Consider the following 12,541-nt stretch of genomic DNA (forward strand, 5'->3'; position numbering starts at 1 on the left):
AGGAGACAACCTAGTAGGCAACGACAGAGGGAGACAGTGCGCCTCCTTGGCACCAATATTAAGTTCTTTTAATTGTACTGATGAGTACCGTTTGATGTTAGCAGTAGATTCAGGGGCAATAAATTCAGGGGGGTGGCCTGCGAAGTCCGGAGAGTTCAAAGCTAAGCAAGACGATGGGGGTCAAACCCTGTGTGCACTGGAAAGCTATTTTTTGATTATCTACAACCTATTCATTTGCCATGGGTACGCTGAACTTCTTGGGGTTCACCGTCACCAACCACTAATCGCTACAATCACTCCAATCAAGAAGGAGCATTTAGTGTTTCAAAAAATTACTATCACAGTTCAATATAAAAGTCCAAAAGAAGATCTTTGAGATGTATGATGTCAAGTTCCTTTCTTTATTCAGTCAAATCATCAATATCAGCTAACTTGAAAAACAGTTAATACTTTTGACAGCCAACGCGTTTCGTCGCCATCCGGGACATCATCAGGGCTGTAAAGTAAAGAGTACAAAATCAAAATCCGACCATAGACATCCATAATGTACATTACAGCTTATAAACAAATAAACAAATGCGGATGGTATCCACTGGAGCATTTAACTCCTACTCTGCCCATATAACAATCTTAGAACTTTTAGTTGATCTAGACAACATAACAAAGCTACATTTGTACAATGGAAAGAAACAAAACATAGCAAAAAAACCATTTATTATTGCAGATATTAGGTTTCAACCATTAGATATCTGTCTTAGTATATCCCTTGCTATCAACTCCCCTATATTCTGTAATTCTGAGCACTTCCCTTTATTTCTAAACTAGGGGTGGGCGGAATTTGAGTAATCGCGTTACGCAAATCTCTGCGAAACGGTAAAAAATCTCCGCGAACAAGCAGAAATTCCGCAAACACGTGGGATTGCTTGTTTGCAATGCTTTTTTACTGTTCCCAATCTCTGTTTGCGTGCTGGGGGGGGATATGTTGCAAACACGCATTTTGAGAACGCGAACATGCAAACATTTTGCAAAGCCGCGGAACGCAGAATTTTGGGCAATTTTGCATTCTCCGCGGAACGCGACATTACCCACATTCCACGAGCGGAACGGCATTTATTGCCTAGGCCTATTCTAAACCTCATAACTATTGAAAGTGTATGCAAAGAAGGCATTCTCCTGGGTGGAAGGATACTATACTAAAAACTAAAGCTAAGAAATCTCACCTTCAACCAATTTGAATCCACTTGGTCATTATCTAATCTTGCACCGTATATCTTGAGTTTTACTACAACTGTTTAGTTCAAAAAGTAATTTATCTGTCAAAAAAATATATATCATGTCCTAAATTAGCTTAATAAACTGCAAATATATACATCTCTATTACTTTAACACCACTACAAACACATATACCTGAATAAACCTCGGCTCACCTTTTAACCCCTAGTTATTCGCTTTCCAAAAACTAGACCGTATCCAAGTCATGGTGCGTCCATTGGGGCGTAGGGGCGTAGTCCCACTAAGCCTGGGACGCACCGTCGTCAAGCACTGTAGTGCACACTAAGAAATAGCGGAGCAGCGCTACTGTATCTCCGGGAATCGGGACACACCCGGAGCATTCAGGAGTGATCAGGGAGTGGGGCTAGGCTGGGCTGCTGCAGCTTGAGTGACAGTCCAGTCCACACTCAGTCTGCGCAGGTGAAAATTTGGTCTGTAACTAGCCTGAGCATGCGCGGTTCAGCTTTAGAGTTGCCCCAAGGGGGTGCTGTTTCTTACAGCAGCCGTGCCGCTGCCTGCCGCAGCCCCCGGGGTCTCAAAGGGCGAGTAGTGACTGTGCCCCAACAAAGCCAATCCTGGCGCGCCAGGATTGGCTGTTCCACCGCGCAGAAGTGCAGGCAACCCATCATTGGATGCCGCGCATGGGTGGTAGCACACACACTGCCTCAACCGCACTTAATGGCCAATCACTGAGTGACTTCATGTGAAACCATGCAGTGATTGGCCATTTGGGGATGCGCGCACTGCTGGCTGGCTGGCTGCTGAGTGTGTGTAGCCAGTGGTGTTTCGTCGTTACTAGGGCTTGTGTCGTGTGCTGCGCAGTCCGACTGTCCGACTCACCACGTGGCTGCAGACATAACTCTGTCTGTCTCTCCGTTCGTTCCCTGGCAGAATTGGTCGGACAGCGTTTTTTGGAAGTACTGTACTGTACACAGCAGCTAGAAGTTCAAGTGAACAGGTGTCTCTGACTCGACTCTGTGGCTGGTAGGCAGCATAGGTAGCCTTCTTATCTTTTCAATTTGGGCGGGGCGGGGGAGGCATGAATCGAATGGAGGCCAACTCCGAGGCTTTAGTTTACCAATGTTTGTTACCATGATGGCTAAGGGACAGGAGGATCCCGGAGAGGGGCCGGGGGCTGGATGGAAAGGCAGCTGGGGGGGAATAGATACCACCAGGCAGAAGCTGATTTGTGCGCGATCAGGGGGTGTCCCGGCCTGGCTGAAAAAGGTGAGTGTTTGTACCGTGCCATTGCCCGCTGCTGCTGGCTGGGACAGGCCCAGTGTCATGGTGTTGTTAGGGCTCGTGTGCTGCGCAGTTCGACTGACCACGTGGCTGCCTGCAGACAGACACTAACTCTCAGTCTCGGTTCGTTCCCTGCCTGGCAGAACTGGACACAGGCCCAGCATTTTTTAGAAGTACTACTGCTGTAGTGTGAAGTTCAAGTACTTTGTATTATACCTTTGTAACGAACCTGCACAGACGTCACTTTTTTCCTCCTATAATTGTACCGTTTTCTACCTCTTGTATTTTGTTTGCTCACATTTATCACTTTTCGCCTCATGTAACTTAACGTTTGCTGTTGTACGTTGTTTGTTCACTTGTAATTTTCTCCTCATATGTAGTATCATTACTGTTCCTATTGTTGTGAAGCACTCTGACACCATCGGGTAAAGTCCGCGCAGCGCGCTATATAAAAATGCATAATTGAACAGCAAGGTGTCTGACTCGACTGTAGGCTGCATAGGTAGCCTTCTTTTCAGTTTGACCTAACATGATTTTAGTTCAGATTGGGAATACAATGCGTCAAAGAGCTGAGTGTCCCCAGTCCAGGCTGCTTATGTACTGGAGCCAAGGGGGGGAATTGTTGACTTGGAATGAGGACAGGGCTTGACAAATCTGAAAAATTGTACTAGTCCTGCAGGTCTAGTAACTTGGAAAATCCCCTCGACTCAACCGCAACCTACTTGACCTCTGTCTCTGAAAACGCAGCAAAAGTGACAAGTTAACAAGATTTAAAGGCCTCTTTATTGCTCAGTCCCTTTGTGAGCAATAAAAAATGCCTTTAAATCTTGTTATCTTGTCACTTTTGCTCCGTTTTCAAAGACAGAGGACAAAAGTTAGTTTGTCTTCCTAGTTGCCGGAAAGGGCGAGTAGGACCCAAAAATAGCTCGTCCTCATCCATTATCCCTCGTAAATGCGACCGGGCGAGTAGATTTGTCGAGCCCTGGAGGACGTGTAGCGCCTTGAATCCTAGTTTGAGGGGCACATTGGAGGGGTTCGAGATCCCTGGGGCCAGTTGTTGAGTGCATTCAGCTTGGGCCTTGGGTGCTCTATCAGCCTCCTGTGTATTTCAGCTCACTGTGAGACTGAAACATTCTGGCCTCTGAGTCATTCTGTTCAAACTATGATAAATACATTCACTTCACTCACTGTGCTGCACAGCGCACTGAAGTATCTTTCAAGGCGCACTGCGGCCACTAGCAGGACAGCTGTTAGAAGGGAGAAACCTTGCGGTGTGCGAAGGTTTTGCTATAAACAGACAGATCCCTTCTCTTTCTTGTTCAGAATTTCTTTCGATTTTTGAGCATTCACCTGTGTTACAACTGCCTGTATAACGATTTCTTTGACCTTTTTTGTTTATTTCCATTGCGGTATATGCATTGATCATCTGGGAAAGCTGTATTAATACTAGGGCTGGGCCTAGTGCCACTACGCACACTACGCAGAATTTGAGAAAAAAAAAGTGGAAACGGAGGCACGTCCTGAGGGTCCGTGTGCCCGGGACAGGGGTCCCTTGTGCCTGGGCAGACTCCCTGATCTCCCCGGGCCGGTTGGAGCCCGGGAGCCCTGCAGCCCCGGAGCCCTGCAGCCCCGGAACACTGCAGTCCTGAGCCCCGGAGCCCTGCAGCCCCGGAGCCCTGCAGTCCTCGAGCCCTGGAGCCCTGCAGCCCTGCAGCCCCGGAGCCCTGCAGTCCCCGAGCCCTGGAGCTGCGGAGCCCTGCAGCACCCGGAGCCCTGGAGCCCCCGGAGCCCTGCAGCCCTAGAGCCCTGCAGTCCCCGAGCCCTGGAGCCCCCAGAGCCCTGCAGCCCCGGAGCCCTGCGTACCCGAGCCCCGGAGCGCTGTAGCCCCGGAGCACTGCAGCCCCGGAGCCCTGCAAGGACAGGCAGGAGCCCTCCCGCGGAGGCTCGGGGCAAGCAAATTGGCGCCATTTCGGTCCCGGCCATCTGGTCGCCCCTCTCGCCTCGGCCATCTGGTCGCGCCCAATGCTTTCCTATGGGGCGACCAAATGGCCGGGCTTCCCTGGAAGTCCCGATGAGGTGCCATTCGCCTCCCGGATCCCAGGCAGGGCTCCAGGAGGTCGGGCACGTTTGCGCCCTGGGTCCCCTCTGTCACCTTGAGTGCAAGGATTACAAGAAAGGGGGGTAATTTTCCTCCGGATTACTAGGGGCAAGGGTATGCCCAGACACCCTCCCGGGCGGGCGGTACCCTGCTGGGACCAGATGGGCTGTGTTCCCAGGCAACACCTCCCAGGCATCCGGGGCTCCCTCCTGCGGCCCGCGGCATGGCAAAGTACCCGGGACGGGCTCCATGGGTCCCGGGCCCTGCAACCCCAGAGCCCCGCAGCCCCGCAGTCCCCGAGCCCTGCAGTCCCCGAGCCCTGGAGCCCCGGAGCCCTGCAGTCCCTGAGCCCTGCAGCCCCGGAGCCCTGCAGCCCGGTAGCCCCGGTGCCCTGCAGCCCCGGAGCCCTGCAGCCATGGAGCCCCGCAGCCCTGGAGCCCTGGAGTCCCGGAGCCCTGAAGCCCCGGAGCCCTGCAGCCCCGGAGCCCTGGAGCCCTGGAGTGCTGGAGCCCCGGAGCCCTGGAGCCCTGGAGCACTGGAGCCCTGGAGCCCTGCGGCCCCGGAGCCCTGGAAGGGCAGGCAGGAGCCCTCCCGCGGAGGCTCGGGGCAGGCAGGTTGGCGTCATGTCGGTCCCGGCCATCTGGTCGCATCTTTCCACTCGAACATCTGGTCGCACCCAATGCTTCCCAATGGGGCGACCAGAGGGCCGGGCTTCCCTGGAAGTTCCGATGAGGTGACATTCGCCTCCCGGATCCCAGCCAGGGCTCCAGGAGGTCGGGCACATTGGCGCCCTGGGTCCCTTCTGTCACTCGGCACGCATGGGTTCCCAGAAAGAGGGGTAGCCTTCCTCCGGATTACTAGGGGCAAGGGTATGCCAGGACACCCTTCTAGGGCTGGCGGTTCCCTGCCGGGGACCAGATGGACGATGACCGGGCAACACCTCCCAGGCGTCCGGGGCTCCCTCCTCCAGCCTGCGGCATGGCATAGTACCCGGGACAGGCTCCATGGGTCCCAGGCCGTCCTCCCCGTGCCTGAGGCCCAGCGTGGGGTTTCAGAGCCCCCCTTAGCCCTGCGGCCCCGGAGCCCTGGAGCCCCAGGGCCCTGGAGCCCTGCGGCCCAGGAGCCCTGGAGCCTGTGAGCCCTGGGGCCCATGAGCCCTGGAGCCCCGGAGCCCTGCAGCCCCCGAGCCCTGCAGCCCTGGAGCCCTGCAGCCCGGGAGCCCTGCAGCCCGGGAGCCCTGCAGCCCTGGATCCCCGGAGCCCTGCAGTCCCCGAGCCCCGGAGCCCTGCAGCCCCGGAGCCCTGCAGCCCTGGAACACTGGAGCCCCGGAGCCCCGGAGCCCCTGGGCCTTGCAGCCCCGCAGCCCGGGAGCCCTGCATCCCCGGAGCCCCAGGGCCCTGCAGCCCCGCAGCCCGGGAGCCCTGCATCCCCGGAGCCCTTCAGCTCTGCAGCCCCGGAGCCCTGCAGTCCCCGAGACCCGGAGCCCCCGAAACCAGCAAGGGCAGGCGGGAGCCCTCCCGCGGAGGCTCAGGGAAGGCAGAATGGTGTCATTTTAGTCCCGGCCATCTAATCGCCCCTCTCGCCTCGGCCATCTGGTCGCGCCCAATGCCTTCCTATGGGGCGACCAGATTGCCGGGCTTCCCTGGAATTCCCGATGAGGTGTCATTCACCTCCCGGATACCAGGCAGGGCTCCAGGAGGTCGGGCACGTTTGCGCCCTGGGTCCCCTCTGTCACCTCGAGTTCACGGATTACAAGAAAGGGGGGTCATTTTCCTCTGGATTACTAGGGGCACGGGTATGCCCAGACACCCTCCCGGGGCTGGTGGTTCCCTGCCGGGGACCAGATGGGCTATGTTCCTGGGCAACACCTCCCAGGCGTCCGGGGCTCCCTCCTCCGGCCTGCAGCGTGGCAAAGTACTCGGGTCGGGCTCCATGGGTCCCGGGCCCTGCAACCCCGGAGCCCCGAGCCCCGCAGCCCTGCATCCCCCAGAGCCCTGCAGCTCCAGAGCCATGCAGCCCCGGAGCCCTGCAGCCCGGAGCCCTGCAGCTCGGAGCCCTGCAGTCCCTGAAGCCCTGCAGCCCTGCAGCCCCGGAGCCCTGCAGCCCCGGAGCCTTGCAGCCCCGGAGCCCTGCAGCCCCGGTGCGTGGGCAGGCTGGAGCCCTACCACGAAGGCCTCGGGATGGGCAGATGGGGAGCCCTTTCGGTCCCGGCCATCTGGTCGCCCCTCTCCGCTCGGCCATCTGGTCGCCCACAATGCTTTACTATGGGGCGACCAGATGGCCGGGCTTCCCTGGAAGTCCTGATGAGGTGCCACTCGCCTCCCGGATCACAGCCAGGGCTCCAGGAGGTCAGGCACGTACGCACCTAGGGTCCCCTGAGTCTCATGGTGTGCACTTGTTTCCAGAAAGAGGGATAGCCTTCCTCCGGATTACTAGGGACAAGGTACTCTGGGACCCCTCTCGGCTTAGCGGTCCTCAGCCGGCAGCTGGACGGGCCAGGATGCCGCCCCAGCCCCGGGTCCGTACTTGGGTCTGCCGCGTGGCAGGATGCCCTGGATAGGGTCCGGGAGGGCCCGCACCTGGGGTCCCCGTCCCCCTGGCCTGCCGCAATGCCCGGGACGGCGGGGGTTCCGTTGTGCCCGGGGAGCCTAGCTGGGTTCAGGAGCTCCGGCCGGGGCTCCGTCCTGGGTCCTGCCGCGTGGCAGGGTGCCCGTGACGGGGTCCGGAGGGCCCGGGGAGGCTTCTCCTGCGCCTCAGGGCCTGGGAACCCTGGCGGGGTCCAGGGGCCCCATTGGGCCCCAGGTGGAGTGCTCCAGCCCAGGGCCCTGTCCCCTGGCCTAGGGCCCTGTCCCTCAGCCTGCTGCACTGCCAAAGGCCCGGGACGGGGTTCAGTAGTGCCCGGGGAGCCTCCCCGCGCTTGGCTGGGTTCAGGAGCTCCGTCTGGGGCCCCTGAGGGCCCCTGGGAGGGTGGCCTCCTGACCTAGGGGTCCGTCCTGGGTCCTGCCACGCGGCAGGGTGCCCGGGACGGGGTCTGGAGGGTCCAGGCGGCTTCCGGGCCTGGGAGCCCCGGCTGGGGCCAGGGGCCCGGCCGGGCCCCGGGTCGGGTGCCCCGGCTCCGGGCCCTGTCCCCCGGCCTGCCGTACTGCCGAAGCCCAAGACGGGGATCCATTGTGCCCGGGGAGCCTCCCCTTACTTGGCTGGGTTCAGGAGCTCCGTCCAGGGGCCCCTGAGGGGCCCCGGGGAGGGTGGCCTCCCAACCTGGGGCTCCGTCCTGGGTCCTGCCGCGGAAGCAGGGTGCCTGGGACGGGGTCCGGAGGGCCCGGGGTAGGCTTCCCCTGCGCCTCTGGGCCTGGGAGCCCCGGCTGGGTCCAAGAGCCCCGCCGGGCCCCGGGTCGGGTGCTCGGGCCTTGGCCCTGGGCCCTGTCCCCCTGCACTGCCAAGGGGTTGGGGTTCTGTTGCGCCCGGGCAGGCCTCCCCTGCTCATCAAGGTGTCCGGGGGCCCCAGGTTGGAGGGCCTGTGGGGGCCCCCTGGCAGCCTCCATGGCTGGGGCCCAGCTGGGGCCTTGGGCCTCAGGTCCGCCATGCCCCGGCACCCGCTCACTCCTTGGTTGGGGCACAGGGTGTCCAGACGGCTTCCCTTTCGTGCCCGGCCATCTGGTCGCCCAGATCCCCTCGGCCATGTGGTCGCCCGCAATGCTTTCCTATGGGGCGACCAGATGGCTGGACTTCCCTGGAAGTCCCGATGAGGTGCCATTTGCCTCCCGGATCCCAGCGAGGGCTCCAGGAGGTCGGGTACTTGCGCGCCTTAGGTCCCCTCTGTCCCCTCGTGTGCACGGATTATAAGAAAGGGGGGTAATTTTCCTCCGGATTACTAGGGAGAGGGTCAGTCAGACCTCCGTGAGGTCTGGCGATTCTAAATCAGGGGAAGGCAGGACCGGGGCAGCCCGCCGGGGCCCCCAGGGGCCCGGGGACACTCCTGCCTCTCAGCCCCTTGCTGATGGTCCTTTTTCTCCAAGTTTGCTCAGGCAGACCTCCGTGAGGTCTGGCCATGCTGAGAGGGGGAAGGCAGCCCCGGGGCCCGCCCGCCTCCTGTCTCCACCACGTGCCCTTCGGCACGGGGTCCTCCCCCTCCTGTCCCTGCCCCACCGGGGTGCGGGGATGGGGGCCACCATCCCTTGCGGGTCAGCAGGGTGACCAGATGGCCCGCTGCTCCCGGGCAGGGAGGTGAGCAGCAGCCACCCGGGGAAAGGAAGCTCCAGAGCACCTGCTTTGGTACGCCTGGCCACCCTCGCCGGACTGCAAGGGCGACTGGGTACGACAGCCTCCCGGTCGTCCCGGGCCATCTGGTCACCTGGCTGCGGGACCTGATGGCCCTGTGGGCAGGGTGACCAGATGGCCCTGTGGGCTGGGTGACCAGATGGCCCTGCGGGCTGGGTGACCAGATGGCCCTGCGGGCTGGCGGCCGGGCTAACTCCAACTTTTGTGCCTCCCCAGAGTTCTGTAAGCCCCACTACGTGGGGGCTTAATAGTCGAGAAAAATGGGCTCCCTGGGCAGGCAGTCGGGGAGTGGACGTGGCCTGGGCTTAACCCTCCTTGGGTCCGGCCAAGGGTCCGTGCGCTGGGGACGGGGCTTCCAGGGAGGCTCTCCCCGGCCTGGCTAGGGTTCGGAAGGTGGGACCTGGCCCGGGGCTTGAGCTCCGTCCGGCCGGGCCTGGGGTGCGTGAGCCCCCGTCCTGCAGGCCATCAGAGGTTCCGAACGCGTGGGACGGGGCTCCACCGGGGCCCGGGGAGGCTCTCCCCGGCCTGGCTAGGGTTCGATAGCTGGGACCGGGCCCGTGGCTTGAGCTCCGTCCGGCCGGCCATGGGGTGCCGAGCCCCCCATCCTGCAAGCCATCAGAGGGCCCGTGCGCTGGGGACGGGGCTCCACCGGGGCCCAGGGAGGCTCTTCCCGGCCTGGCTAGGGTTCGGAAGCTGGGACCGGGCCCGGGGCTTGAGCTCCGTCCGTCCGGCCCCGGGGTGCGTGAGCCCCCCCGTCCTGCAAGCCATCAGAGGGTCCGGGCGCTGGGGACAGGGCTCCATTGAGGCCCGCGGAGGCTCTCCCCGGCCTGGCTAGGGTTACGGAAGCTTGGACCGGGCCCAGGGAGCAGGTGTGGCTGGCTTCATTCACTACCCTGTCAGAGCGTAGTTTTCTGCCCACCCCTAATTAATACTCCCAAATATTTTATTTAAAATTAAAGTATCTCAGTGTGTTACTATAATGCTGCAGGGATCTAAGTATAGTCTGAAGGTCACAGGTTCAAATACGGTTGGCACGGCTTAGCATTTCATCTTTCCAAACATGATAAAATTAGTACGCTGAATTGGGTAATAGTGATTTCTGAATTCAGCGTAATAGGACGGAATGTATGAAGCTCTGTGGTTATACTGAATAAGCAGCTACCTATGTTATGACATCTATTAATGTACCAAAAGGCACTTTCACAATTGCTTTATTAACCTTCCTGCTTTCTCAAATTTGCTTCAAAATGCACCATTTGTCCACGCTTTTAAAAAAATGTTCTTGGGGGAAATCCCGCCGAACCCTCTTTAGGGGGTTCAGGCTCGCTCGCTCGCTACGGTGCAGTATGATTATCATTTTACGGCGCACCACTTTTAAATGTCACCAGCCGCCCCTGCCGTATCCCAGATGATCGAATTCCCTCTTTGCACAAAATTCAACTCTCGATCTTCAACGTATACGTAAATCCAACTACATACAAGAGGAGTAATTATCTGTATGATGAAAACGCTTGTTTCTTTATTAGGCAGCTAGACACAAAATATATACAACTCCATTCCCCATCACCTCACCTTTTAGTCCATTTTTATTCGAATTCCAAAACTAAAACCATTACCCAGATGATCGAATTCCTTGTGAGCACAAAATACTGCTCTCAATCTTCAGCATATTTCTAAATTAATCTGCATACCAGAAGAATAATTGTCATTAAGATGAAAACCCTTGTTTCTCTATATATACAAAATAAATATATCAGGATGCATCTATGCTCACCTCTTTCATATGCTAGTTTACACTTCTCATGCCATAAGTCATGTTTCTGAGTTCCCAGATTCTTCAAAAGATTCCTGTATATCAAAACCAACAATAATACCAAGAAAATATTACAGATCAACCTTTCCCCCTAGTTCAGAAAACACGTCTTGTTAATAAAATGAAGCCTGTGATGCCTTAGAACAACCATACCTCTTTCCATTCAGGCCCAAAATATCTTCAGGCGTCCCCCTGCCGGCTCGATAAATCCGGAATGAGTCCTAGAGCCCGCCAAGCTTGGTTTTAAATCCCCAAGTGACCAATCAGAAACCACAAACACTAAGTATTAAATCACAACCCTCCAATTGCCGCAGTTCGTCTATTAAGGGCCGAGATTTTTCCTCTCATGTCTGCTAATTACATTCCTAAACCTTCGCTGCCTGGTCCAATGAGTGTGCATGCTGCCCTGAAACTTCCATCCTCCAATCAACAAACAAGGTCTAATTCTGAACGTTCCCTCTCTGGTCCGCCCGTGTCTATCTCCTCTATTCTAACTGCAACACCTCAAGTCAAGGTAATATTTTAAAACCCACAATTTATATTATTCGTTTTGAGCGAAGTCACTGGACCCTTCATCACTAAAAAACGAAACTCTGTTCCTGTTATGGAATCATATCGCTTATGTTGCTTACATGCGTCACGGGCATATTTAAGATGTACCAATGAGTGGGGATGAAAATCACTTTGGATTGGCTTTTAGAATGGATAGATGTACGATAATAATATAAAAAGTGGATATTTATTTAAATATTACATTGACAGAGTAGGAGTCACATGCCCCAGTCGATACCATCTGCATTTGTTTATTTGTTTATAAACTGTGATGTACAATATGGATGTCTATGGTCGGATTTTGAACTCTTTACTTTACAGCCCTGATGATGTCCCAGATGCGGACCAAACGCGTTGGCTGTCAAAAGTATTAACTGTTTTTCAAGTTGGCTGATATTGATGATTTGACTGAATAAAGAAAGGAACTTGACATCATACATCTCGAAGATCTTCTTTTGGACTTTTATATTGAATTGTGATAGTAATTTTTGAAACACTAAATGCTCCTTCTGGATTAGAGTGATAATATGAAGAAATTATAAAAGTAAAACCCGTGAAGAGTATTTTGGGATACTTTGCCTAACAATGGCAGAAATCTTGAACAAGGTATCACTAATGTAAAAACAATCTTAGGCTAGAAAATGGTTGTCTGTATGTACTCTTAAATTGTACAGAATAATTAACATTAAATACGACGTTCAATAAAGCTCTTTTACCTGCAAAGCTTTTAGATCATCCTTGAGACCAGTAATTTCCTTTTCTTTCGTTTCTGCAGCGAGCTTGTATTGACCCTTGAAAAATATATGCACAGAAAGTTATAATATTCTTGAGAAGAGACACAGTATGTAGTTTGCGTGCTGTGGTCTTCAAGAGAAACAGGCATTTTCGAAACTCGTTACCATAATAGCTCCCCCCTTTCTAATTAGGACTTTGAAATAAACAGCGGCAAAAGTCTATTGGTATGGCTTAATGTGACAATGGACGGAAACACGGGCATGTTAACATATAATTCCATCCAACAGCACAATTAGACCAGACTTATTGGCCCTCGCAATGACAAGTGGTAGTGGCATTGTGGTAGGGGTGCTGTTAGTATTAGTGGTGGTATTGGTGGTGTGGTAGTATTTTCAGGGGTGTAGCTTGGTCAGTAAGATTGGGGTGGGAGTGCGCTTCAGATTTTCTGACAATCAGCAGTGGAGGCTGTCTGCAATGGAGAGTGCTGGGCTGGGCAAAGCAGTTAAATAGATTAATTTCATGCCGACATGCATTACATTATCATAATGAAG

The 12,541-nt window shown here is 55.8% G+C and overlaps 1 long non-coding RNA gene across 1 annotated transcript in view; it reads right to left on the bottom strand.

Moving 5' to 3' along the window:
- Window positions 1-402: 402 nt before the first annotated feature.
- The window catches only part of LOC147730946 (uncharacterized), an 85,491-nt gene continuing 73,352 nt past the window's right edge, over window positions 403-12,541 (bottom strand). The window contains exons 2-3 of the long non-coding RNA XR_015308614.1: window positions 11,972-12,046; window positions 403-496 (exon numbers count right to left, since the gene is read on the bottom strand). This is a non-coding gene — a long non-coding RNA (uncharacterized LOC147730946). The remainder of the gene's footprint in view (window positions 497-11,971; window positions 12,047-12,541) is intronic.

Source organism: Lissotriton vulgaris, chromosome 2_1 (genome assembly GCF_964263255.1).
Source record: "Lissotriton vulgaris chromosome 2_1, aLisVul1.2, whole genome shotgun sequence".
In the NCBI taxonomy this organism is placed as follows: domain Eukaryota; kingdom Metazoa; phylum Chordata; class Amphibia; order Caudata; family Salamandridae; genus Lissotriton; species Lissotriton vulgaris.